Source organism: Macaca thibetana, chromosome 1, assembly GCF_024542745.1.
Source record: "Macaca thibetana thibetana isolate TM-01 chromosome 1, ASM2454274v1, whole genome shotgun sequence".
Lineage (NCBI taxonomy): Eukaryota > Metazoa > Chordata > Mammalia > Primates > Cercopithecidae > Macaca > Macaca thibetana.
Window position 1 is genome coordinate 218888005 of NC_065578.1, and position 10295 is coordinate 218898299.

A 10295-nucleotide genomic window follows, 5' to 3' on the forward strand; every position below is an offset into this window, starting at 1 on the left:
TCTTAATCTTTATTTTATGAAACGGTAATAGATGATTATTATATTTGAAGATGGGGCCTCGTTGTGTTGCCCGGGCTGGGCTTGAACTGCCGGGTTCAAGTGATCCTCCTGCTTTAACCTCATGAGTAGCTGAGATGACAGGCAGTCCCCACTATGCCTGGCTGATTTATTGTTTTAATTTCTATGTATTTAATTATCAGTATATTAAGCATATTTTAAAGACATTTTGTAAGTCCTTTGTGTATTTTTCTTTTCTGTGAACTGCAGGTTTATACTTTTTTTTTTTTCTTTTTAGTGGAGAAAGGGGTCTCACTATATTGCCCAGGCAGGTCTCGAATTCCTGGGCTTAAGCTATTCCTCTGCCTCTACCTCCCTAAGAGCTGGAATTCCAGGCATAAACCACTGCAGTCGGCGAACTGCATGTTTTAGTCATTTGCCCATTTTGCTAACAGAATATTAATCTTTATTGAGCTGATCTGTAAAAAACCTTTTGAACATATATAACTGGCCATTGAGTTGATCTGTAAAAACCTTTTAGAGATATAAAACTGGCCATTGAGCTGATCTGTAAAAACCTTTTAGATATATAAAACTGGCCTGTTGCTGCTAATACCATGCTTCCAATTGGACTTTTTATTGCCTTAAAAAATGCCTAATTTTACATAGGTACCAGTATCTTATGGATTCTGCATTTCATATCTTAATAGGCATTTACCAATCTGATATTATGAATATAATCCTCCATTGCTTACTTCTACTATCGGTATACAGTTTATTCTTAACAGTGTAGAGGTTAAGGGCATTGACACCCCTAAACACACACACAGAGGTGAAAATCTACATATAAATTCTGACTCCCCCAAAACTTTACTAATAGCCTACAGTTGACAGGAAGACTTACCAATAACACAAGCAGCTGATTAACACATATTTTGAATGTCATACATATTATATACTATATTCTTACAATAAAGTAAGTTAGAGACTAGAACATGTTATTAAGAAAACCCTAAGGAAGATAAAATACATTGGAAGTAAGTTGAATCATAAAGGTCTTTATTCTCATCATCTTCACATTGAGTAAGCTGAGGAAGAGGAGGAGAGGTTGGTCTTGCTGTCTCAGGAATGGCAGAAGCAGAAGAAAATCCACATATAAGTGCACCTGCACAATTCAAATCCATGTTGTTCAAGGGTGCACTGTATGTACTAAAATGTTCACTCTCTATGATAACAAATTTTATGGAGCAGAAGAAATTACTCTACCTATAGTGTGTTCAGAGGGAGATGAGATTAAGATTCTGCCTATAGTGTGTGCAGAGGGAGATGAGATTAAGATTCTGCCTATAGTGTGTGCAGAGGGAGATGAGATTAAGATACTACCCATAGTGTGTGCAGAGGGAGATGAGTTTAAGATACTACCTATAGTGTGTGCAGAGAGAGATGAAATTAAGAAGCCAGCGTAGGTACAAAAGGGATTAGAAGTCAACCTGCCTGGCTTTGCCTGGTGGCTCACATCTGTAAGCCCAGCACTTTGGGAGGCAAAAATGGGTGAATCTCTTGAGTCCAGGAGTTCAAGGCCATATTGGGCAACATGGCAAAACCCCGTCTCTACAAAACAAAGAAACAAACAACAACGAAAAAACAAAACACACAAAAAATTAGCCAGGTGTGGTGGCGCACACTTGTAGTCCCAGCTACTCTGGAGGCTGAGGTGGGAGGATCACCTAAGTCTGGGAGGTCAAGGCTCCAGTGAGCTGTGATTACACCACTGCACTCCAACCTGGGTAACAGCGAGACTCAAAACAAAACAAAAAAAAAGTCGACCTGCCTGACCACAGGACATCAGCAGCCAGAGGCCAATTGCTAAAGAAGGTTAGTAGACTCCTCTCCAGAGAAACTGGGTATATCCAGAGAAAATATCTCCTTATCCTGACATTTGGAGCATCCCCAATAAAATGGGTAGTTTCATACCCAGCTCTGGAAGAGAAGCTCCCCACTTCAGGTTGTAAGCTTCATCTATTCTCAGAGCATTGTTATTTTAGTGCCTCACTGTTAAATTAATAGGTAAGGATCTAGAGATATTTAAGGAAAATGTGCAAGAGACAAGAAAATAAAGGTGAGAAAACATAATGCAATGGACAAATGAAACCAAAAGAAAAAAGCTAACAGTAAACTTAAAGAGATAGATAAGCAACAGCAGGATTCTATCAAGTAAGAGTGGTCTGAAAGCTAGAACTCTTGGAAGTTGAAATTGTGAACCAAAATTAATAAGAAAATAGTAGAGCTGGAAATTAAAGTAAATAGAATATATCAGAAGATAGATTCAAGTAATAGTGGATTTATCCAAAGATAGATCCAAATGATGAACAGACAAAACAGCCTGGGTAGATCAAGGCAGGGAGATTCATTTCATTTATTTCATTTCATTTCATTTATTTCATTTCATTTCATATTTCATTTCATTTTTTCATTTATTTCATTTCATTTTTTGAGACAGAGTCTCGCTCTGTCGCCCAGGCTGGAGTGCAGTGGTGCGATCTCAGCTCACTGCAACCTCCACCTCCCGGGTTCACGCCATTCTCCTGCCTCAGCCTCCTGAGGACTACAGGTGCCTGCCACCGCACCCGGCTAAGTTTTTGTATTTTTAGTAGAGACGGGGTGTTGGGCACGATGGTCTCAATCTCCTGACTTCATGATCTGCCTGCCTCGGTCTCCCAAAGTGCTGGGATTACAGGTGTGAGCCACCACGCCCGGCCAAGGCAGGGAGATTTTTAAAAGTCAATTATTAAGATTTAAAGAAAGACAGGGAGGAGAAAACAGAGGAGAGGAAATTAACAAAGAAATCATGCAAAAGACTTTCTTAGAACTGGTGACATTTGATCTCAGGTTGAAATGCCTCTTTAAGTGTCAGTACATAAAAGACACACATGGCTCTGAAATTCTAGAACCAAGGAAGGAATGACCGTGTAAGCATCCAAAGAAGAGAAGAAAACTAACAAAGAAAAAAAATCACCAAAAAAAGCAACAAGAATCGGAATGGCATTGTGTTTCTCAAAAGTGACATTAGATGCCAGAAGAGAAAGGAGCAACGCTTTCAAAATTTTAAGGAAAAAGTATTGTTGTCAGGCGTGGTGGCTCATGCCTGTAATCCTGGCACTTTGGGAGGCTGAGGCAGGAGGGTCTCTTGAGCCCAGGCATTTGAGACCAGCCTGGGCAATATAGGGATACCTCATCTCTACAAAAAAAAAAAAAAAAAAAAAAAAAAAAAAAAAGAAAAAAGAAAAAAAAGTATTGTCAACCTAAATTTTTCAACCTAGATAAACTGTTTTCAAGTATGAGAACGAAGCATCAACACTCTCCAGCCCGAAACGCTCAGAACATTTGCTTGATGATGGCTTTCTCAGGAAGCTCGTGGAAGATGTGCTTCGGCAAGACAAGAGAGCAACTGAAGAAAGAGAAAGGTACAGCAGAGTCCAGGAAATCTTGGCTCCAACTAAGGCGAGGGGCAAGGAGAAGCTTCAGAAGAGTGACCTCTAGAGGAACCAGTACAGAATGTGTCGAGAGATTGAGTGCCCCGAGGGTGGTCTGGAGGGAGTAAAAGGAGACCCTCCTAGAATTGATGGCTTGATAGACTGTCATGGTGTATCCAGACATAACAAGAAGATGCAGACAATTATGAAAAAAAAAGGATTTATTAACTCATGAAAAAACAAGACAGTGGAAGAAAAAAATCTTTGTTCAATACTTGGCTTTGCAGTGAAGAACATTAACAATGATAAATTTGTAAACATTGAATGGTTTAATGTAAAATAGTAATTATGTTGGGGAAATGGGTGGAAGGGAGTTGAAGGGTAGGTGTAAAATAACTGCATCTGCAATGGTCTTATCAGTCAGTAAACAATGTCTAAAATGGAAAAATCAAGAAATAGCAGTATAAGCCAATTTAAGTGTAAAGAGATAAGCGGTAACCCCTCCCACCACTGCCAAAAGTGCTAAAAGCACTGCTTCTGAACGTGGGATGGGATGGAGAGGGCAGGTGTTCATTTAGGATTTTCACTTGGCTGCATATGACAAGAAAGCACACATTACAGTGACTTACCAAGGCTATTGTTGTGTGCTGTCTGTCAAGAGAAAGAGCATCAGTTCACGAGGTCACCGCAGTTCCAGACTCTTACTGTTATCGCGCAGTCATTGATAGTGTGTGGCTTTTGTCCTCACAGGTTCAATATGGCTTTTGTATCCCCATGTTCTGCAGTAGATGAGGAAAGACAAAGTCTAAAAGGTACATTCCAAGGAAGTCTTCCTCTTTTATAGGACCTTTTAAAATTAATAGTTTTATTGATATGAGTCACTCTTCATTTCCTCCCAAATCCCCAGCCCTAGGCAAGCATTAACATCCTTTCTGTCTCTATAGATTTGTCTTTCATGGACATTTAATATAAATGGGACCATACAGTATGTGGTCTTTTGCAAGTACCCTCTTTCATGTCATATATGTTTAAAGTTCAACCATGTAATTGAATATATCAGTAATTGTTTACTTTTCATTGCCAAGTAATATGCCACTGTATGGATAGCCACACAATGAATATGCCACATTTTATTTATCCCTTTGGATGTTTGGATTGTTCCCACTTTTCTGCTTTTATGAATAATGCTGATATTAGCATCCATGTGGAAGTTCCTGGCATGGAAGCTCCACCCAGGGGCTGGGGCAAAAGGTCCTTGGGGTGCAAATATTCTCAGCTTGCCATGCTTAGGGCAAAGCTGGGAATTTACCCTCTGTAACTCAGAGTTGGAGGGGATGAGGAATACTGGCAGCTTCTGATGAGATTGAGAGGTGAAGGTAGAGGGGCCCCAACTTCTTGGCCCCACTCACCCAGAGTGGAGCCTCTGTCATGCTGAGAAGAGTGGGCAGGGTCAGGTTCAAGGGTAAGACTCTCAGTTCTTACAGAGGAATTTTGTAGATTTTATGGAATAATGATTTCTTCATTTGTTCCCTGCCTTTTCGACAATTTTCAGGTAAATTAAATGGTTGATATTTTTACAATTAGCATGAGTTAGGAATTTTTTTTTTCTTGGAATGGGTACACTGAGCTCCTCACACTGCCATTCTGGAAATGGAACTCTATCAGAGGTTCCTTAAAAAAGTGACTCAATGGCTTCTGCCAGTGTCTCTCTGGCCAGTTTTGTGACAGATGGTCACTCCTGTCTGCAAAGGCGGCTTGGATATGAGCAGTTTAATTAGATACAGAAGCACCCCAAGTAGGGATAGTGGAAAATGGAGTTTAACTAGCACATTGCCCACAGAAAGGCTGACTGCTTAGCAGTTTTTAAAAGTCATGTGCATCCAATAGTTTGATAAAAGTTAATTGTAAAATGTGAAAAAAAAAATCAGGGCCCACCAACATCATTTTTCAATATCTTCTCCTTTGATTACATAGTTGGCTTAAGGTTATACTCTAACAGGGTTTTTTTTTTTTTTCTTTTCCAAAAAGTAGTCATGAGAATGGTATTTTAAAAGTTCTTATCTGTTTTAAAAATAGCTTTATCACAACCTTTGGCTTGAATGAATGTTGACTGCATATTTAAGTCAAACTTTGCTTTAAGATTTCAAGCAGGCCTGGTGCAGTGGCTCACACCTGTAATCCCAGCAATTTGGGAGACCAAGGCAGGTGGATCACTTGAGCCCAGGAGTTCAAAACTAGTCTGGCCACCATGGGGAAACCCCATCTCTACTAAAAATACAGAAAATAGCCAGGCATGGTGGTGCACACCCGTAGTCCCAGCTACTTGGGAGGCTGCGGCAGGAGAATTACTTGAACTGGGGAGGTGGAGGTTGCAGTGAACTGAGATCATGCCATTGTACTGCAGCCTGGGCAACAGAGTGAGACTGTCTCAAAAAACAAAAAAAAAAAATATTTCAATCCAATGACGTTAAGTAGAAATCCGTGGGTGGCTTCATTGTTCTCATTTATAGAAGCCTTGATTTGCCGATTTTTGTCCACAGAATAATTTCTCAGTCTTTGAAATATATTCCCAAGTGCTGCACATCCTGAATCACTTCTTGAAACACATTGTGACTTTTAATTTATTTTTAATTTTATTTAAATTCTTAAAAATATGTATTTAGTGGGTACAAGTGCAGGTTTCTGAAAAGCATGTGTCATGTTGTTGGGAAGTCAGGACTCTTAGTGCACCTGTCACCCAATAGTGAACCTCGTACTCAACAGGTAATTCTTCAACCTCCACCTCCCCACCCTTCCACCTTTTGTGTCTCAATATCTATTCCTCCACTCTGTGTGTCCTTGTGTACACATGGTTTAGCTTCCACTTATATGTGGGAACACACAGTATTTGACTTTCTAAGTTATTTCAGTCAGGATAATGCCCATCAGTTCCATCCATGTTGCTGCAAAAGACATGATTTCATTCTTTTTTATGCCATTGTGCCATTTGATTTGGTAGATTGAAGCATACTTTAAGGAAGGATTTTTGTCTTCTGCTTTGTTTGCTTGTTTTTTGAGACAGGGTCTCACTCTTGTTGCCCAGGGTGCAGTGAGGTTGCTCACTGCAGCCTTGATCTCCTGGACTCAAAGGATCCTCCTGCCTCAAGCTCCCGAGTAGCTGGGACTATAGGTATGTGCCACCACACTTGGCTAAATGTTGTAATTTTTTGTAGAGATCTGGTCTCACTATGTTGCCCAGGCTAGTCTTGAACTCCTGGGCTCAAGTGATCCATCTGCCTTGGCTTCTCGAAATGTTGGGATTACAGGTGTGAGCCACTGTGTCTGGTGGAGAGTTTTTTTCAAGTCCTTGACATTTATTCTCTTGCGTTTATTCTTGTCTTTTTTGTTTGTTTGATTTTTGAGACTGAGTCTTGTTCTGTCACCCAGGCTGGAGTGCAATGGCATGATCTTGGCTCACTGCAACCTCCGCCTCCTGTGTTTAGGCGCTTCTCCTGCCTCAAGCCTCCTAAGTAGCTGGGACCACAGGCACATTCCACCATGCCTGGCTAATTTTTATATTTTCAGTAGAGATGGGGTTTTGCCATGTTGGCCAGGCTGGTCTTGAACTCCTGGCCTGAAGTGATCTGCCCGCACTGGCCTCCTAAAGTGTTAGGATTACAGGCGTCAGCCACTGCGCCCGGCCTATTCTTGTCTTTGACTTAGACATCTTTCATTTGGCTTTAAAATGCTCTTAAACATTTTTTCCTTTGCTGTCTCATTTGCTCCGTTTCTCAATCATGTTCTCCACCACACTGAATGACAATGGAGCGGAGTCTGTTTTTCTTTTGTGCTGCTTTTATTGTTATCTTCATTTCTGGAGACTCTCTCCCTTTCTTTTTATCTGAGTTTGTCAGTCCATCAGTTCATCTCCTTTGCATCATGTTGCCCTTGTTGTCCAACTCTTATGTTTCTTTTTCAGACCCTTACATGTGATGGACAAGGCATTCTGTAAATTCTTCCATCTCACAGAGAACTAATTTTCCCCAATTGTATTAGTTTTCTATGTCTGCCATAAGAAATTTCTACAAATTTATTGTCTGAAAAACCACAAAAATTATGATCTTACAGTTCTGCAGGTCTGAAGTAAAATATGGGCCTCACTGGGCTAAAATCATGGCACTGGCAGGGCTGCGTTCCTCTCTGTGTTTCAGGGGAGATGCTGTTCTCCTGCTTTTCCAGCTTCCAGAGGCTTCCATTATTCCTTAGCTCGTGGCCCTTTTCATCTGAGTCCTTCACACGTCACATCCCTCTGACCCTCCTTTTACCCTCCTCTTTCCCTTGTAAAGACCCTTATGTTCGGGTCCATAGATTAGGCTTACCTGGATGGTCTGAAATACTCTCGCTACCTTCAAGTCAACTGATTAACAAACTTAATTCCATCTGCTGCCTTAATTCTCCTTAGCTATGTGTCTTCATCTGTTTTATGTGGCTATCACACAATGGCACAGCCAGGGTTATTTATAATGAACAGAAATGTATTTGGCTCATCGTTCTGGAGGCCCGGGAGACTGAGTGCACAGTGAGCACAGTGCTGGCATCTGGTGAGTGGCTTCATGCTGTGTCATCCCATGACAGAAGGCAGAAGGGGCACAGAGGGCAAGAGTAAGAGCAAGAGAGGCTGAACTTGCTTGTTTTTGTTTTGGTTGTTATTTTAAGAGACAGGGTCTCTCTCTGTCATCCAGGCTGGAGTGCTGTGGCACAATCACAGATCACTGTAGCCTGGAATTCCCAGGCTCAAGTGATCCTCCCACTTCAGTCTCCCACATAGCTGGGATGATAGGTGTGCACCAGGCTGGTCTCGAACTCCTGGCCTTAAGTGATCCAGCTAATTTTTAAATCTTTTGTAGAGAGGGAGTCTCGCTGCATTGCCCAGGCTGGTCTTGAACTCCTGGCCTCAAGTGATCCTCCTGCCTCAGCCTTCCAAAGTGGTGGGATTAGCAGCATGAGCCACTGCTTTTATAACAAAACTATTCTTGTAATAACGAACCCATTCCCTGGAATAATGACATTAACTCATTAAGAAGCACAGTGTCCTCGTGAACTAATCACCTCTTATGAGGCCCTTACCTTCCAACACCATTGCCTTGGTGACGAGGCTTCCAGCACATGACTTTGTTGGGGCGTATTCAAACCAGAGCACCGCGCTGCGTCACGAGAGCGCCGCAGCACGTCATTAGCGCGCCGCCGCACGTCTGCGAGCGCCGCCGTCACGTCATGGGAGCGCCGCGGTACGTCATGAGAGCGCCGCGGCACGCCATGAGAGCGCTGTGTCATATGATGTAGTTATGGTTTATAGGATTTAAGCTATGGGCATCTCTGGGAGCCATTATTGTGCCTGCTTTGTGGTATACCATCATCGCTCAGTGTTCTCCATTATCTTTCTGTCTGCCATATGCCTTTCCTCTTTTTGTTTTCTCCTCTGACATTATCTTTTATAGTTTTCATGATGGTTCTTTTAAAAAAATTGGTCACTGTTCTTGAAATAATGGAATTTTTCCTGGAGTAGCGCTTTTTTGGAGAGTAGTTGGGAGAAGGCTAGCAAATATCCCCAAGGAGTCTGTGGATATCGTTCAGGGGAGATCTGTGAGTTTGGATGGGAAGAATTTTCTCTTCTTTATTTTCTCTAATGAATGTGAGTGACACAGCCCATTATTATCGGTAGGTCCTATACATTTTTCACATTAGTAATTAGATACTTTCATATTGTTACAGATTTGCTGAAATGTCAGTTGCTGTCACCACAACTTTCAAATTATGCCAGTTATTAGGCGCGCTGCTAGATATGATTAATTGCTGCATAAATATTACAAACTTTAAAAATGTTTGACCATTCCCTTTGTCATCTCTGTGTTTTATTTCACTCACTTGAAGTCCTTGTTCTGAGAAAGGATATATCCGCGTCATCGGTCATCAGACTGACAGCGAGTTTCGGGCAGTGCGAGGCCTAGGCCGGGGGACGTGCTGGCAGGCCAGGCAGCGTGAGTCCTGCCTTCCTGCGTTCATCCTGTGCCCTGTGCTCCTCTTTGTGGGGTGTGGTCCTCTCCAGACTAACGGGAAGTCTCTTTGACTCACACCAAAACCTACATGTCACAGATTTGGGGTGATTTAACTTGCACTTCTCAGCGATTGGTGTCAGCATGGCTGAGGCTGGTCTCGACCTGCAGTTTCTCCCACACTGGGAACATACAACCACTTGCTCTGGCAGATACTCGTCCGTGTTTCCTCCCCACTTCCTGCTGTCATTCACAGTGTCCAAAGAGGTTTCGAGGTTTGCCCATGGATTTGACCTTTGCCCATGGACTTGACCTTGTGGCTCCAAAGAGAGCGGGGCTCAGGGTTGACGATTCCACTAGTTTGTGCTTCAGCCCTAGAAAAACCTTGATGCTCTTTGCCTCCCCCAAGTTCTACAGAGGGTCTCCCTCATCCTGTCCCTCCTCTTCCCGGTCCCAGGTGCCAAGCACCTGGGGGTCAGTCCTCTGCTGAGTGGTGGCGTCATAGAAGTGGAGATTCCTTTTTTGTTTCTCTTTCTTGTTTTTAGTTGATTTTAGAAATGACACGGGGGCTAGAGCTATCCCCCAGCTCTCTTTATCAGGAACTCTTTTTAGCTTTTTCTGTAACTTTTTAACAAATTGCTGATGTTATTTGCAACAAATAGATGATGCAGAATTGTGTGGAGCAGAAACTTCTCCCGACTCAGTCATCTCTTTTAGGGGTGACCTTGGAGGCAAAAATGGTATGTGTTTTCCAGTCTTTTCTCTATGCTTATACATATATTTCAAGAATTCA

At 42.1% G+C, this 10295-nt stretch overlaps 1 long non-coding RNA gene across 1 annotated transcript; it reads right to left on the reverse strand.

The window, feature by feature from the left end:
• Positions 1–1044: 1044 nt before the first annotated feature.
• On the reverse strand, positions 1045–8651 carry LOC126943725 (uncharacterized). Its single transcript, XR_007721831.1, has 3 exons — positions 8577–8651; positions 4100–4249; positions 1045–1162 (listed from the first exon to the last, which is right to left on the reverse strand). It is a non-coding gene; the product is annotated as an uncharacterized LOC126943725 (long non-coding RNA).
• Between the last annotated feature and the right edge of the window lie 1644 nt (positions 8652–10295).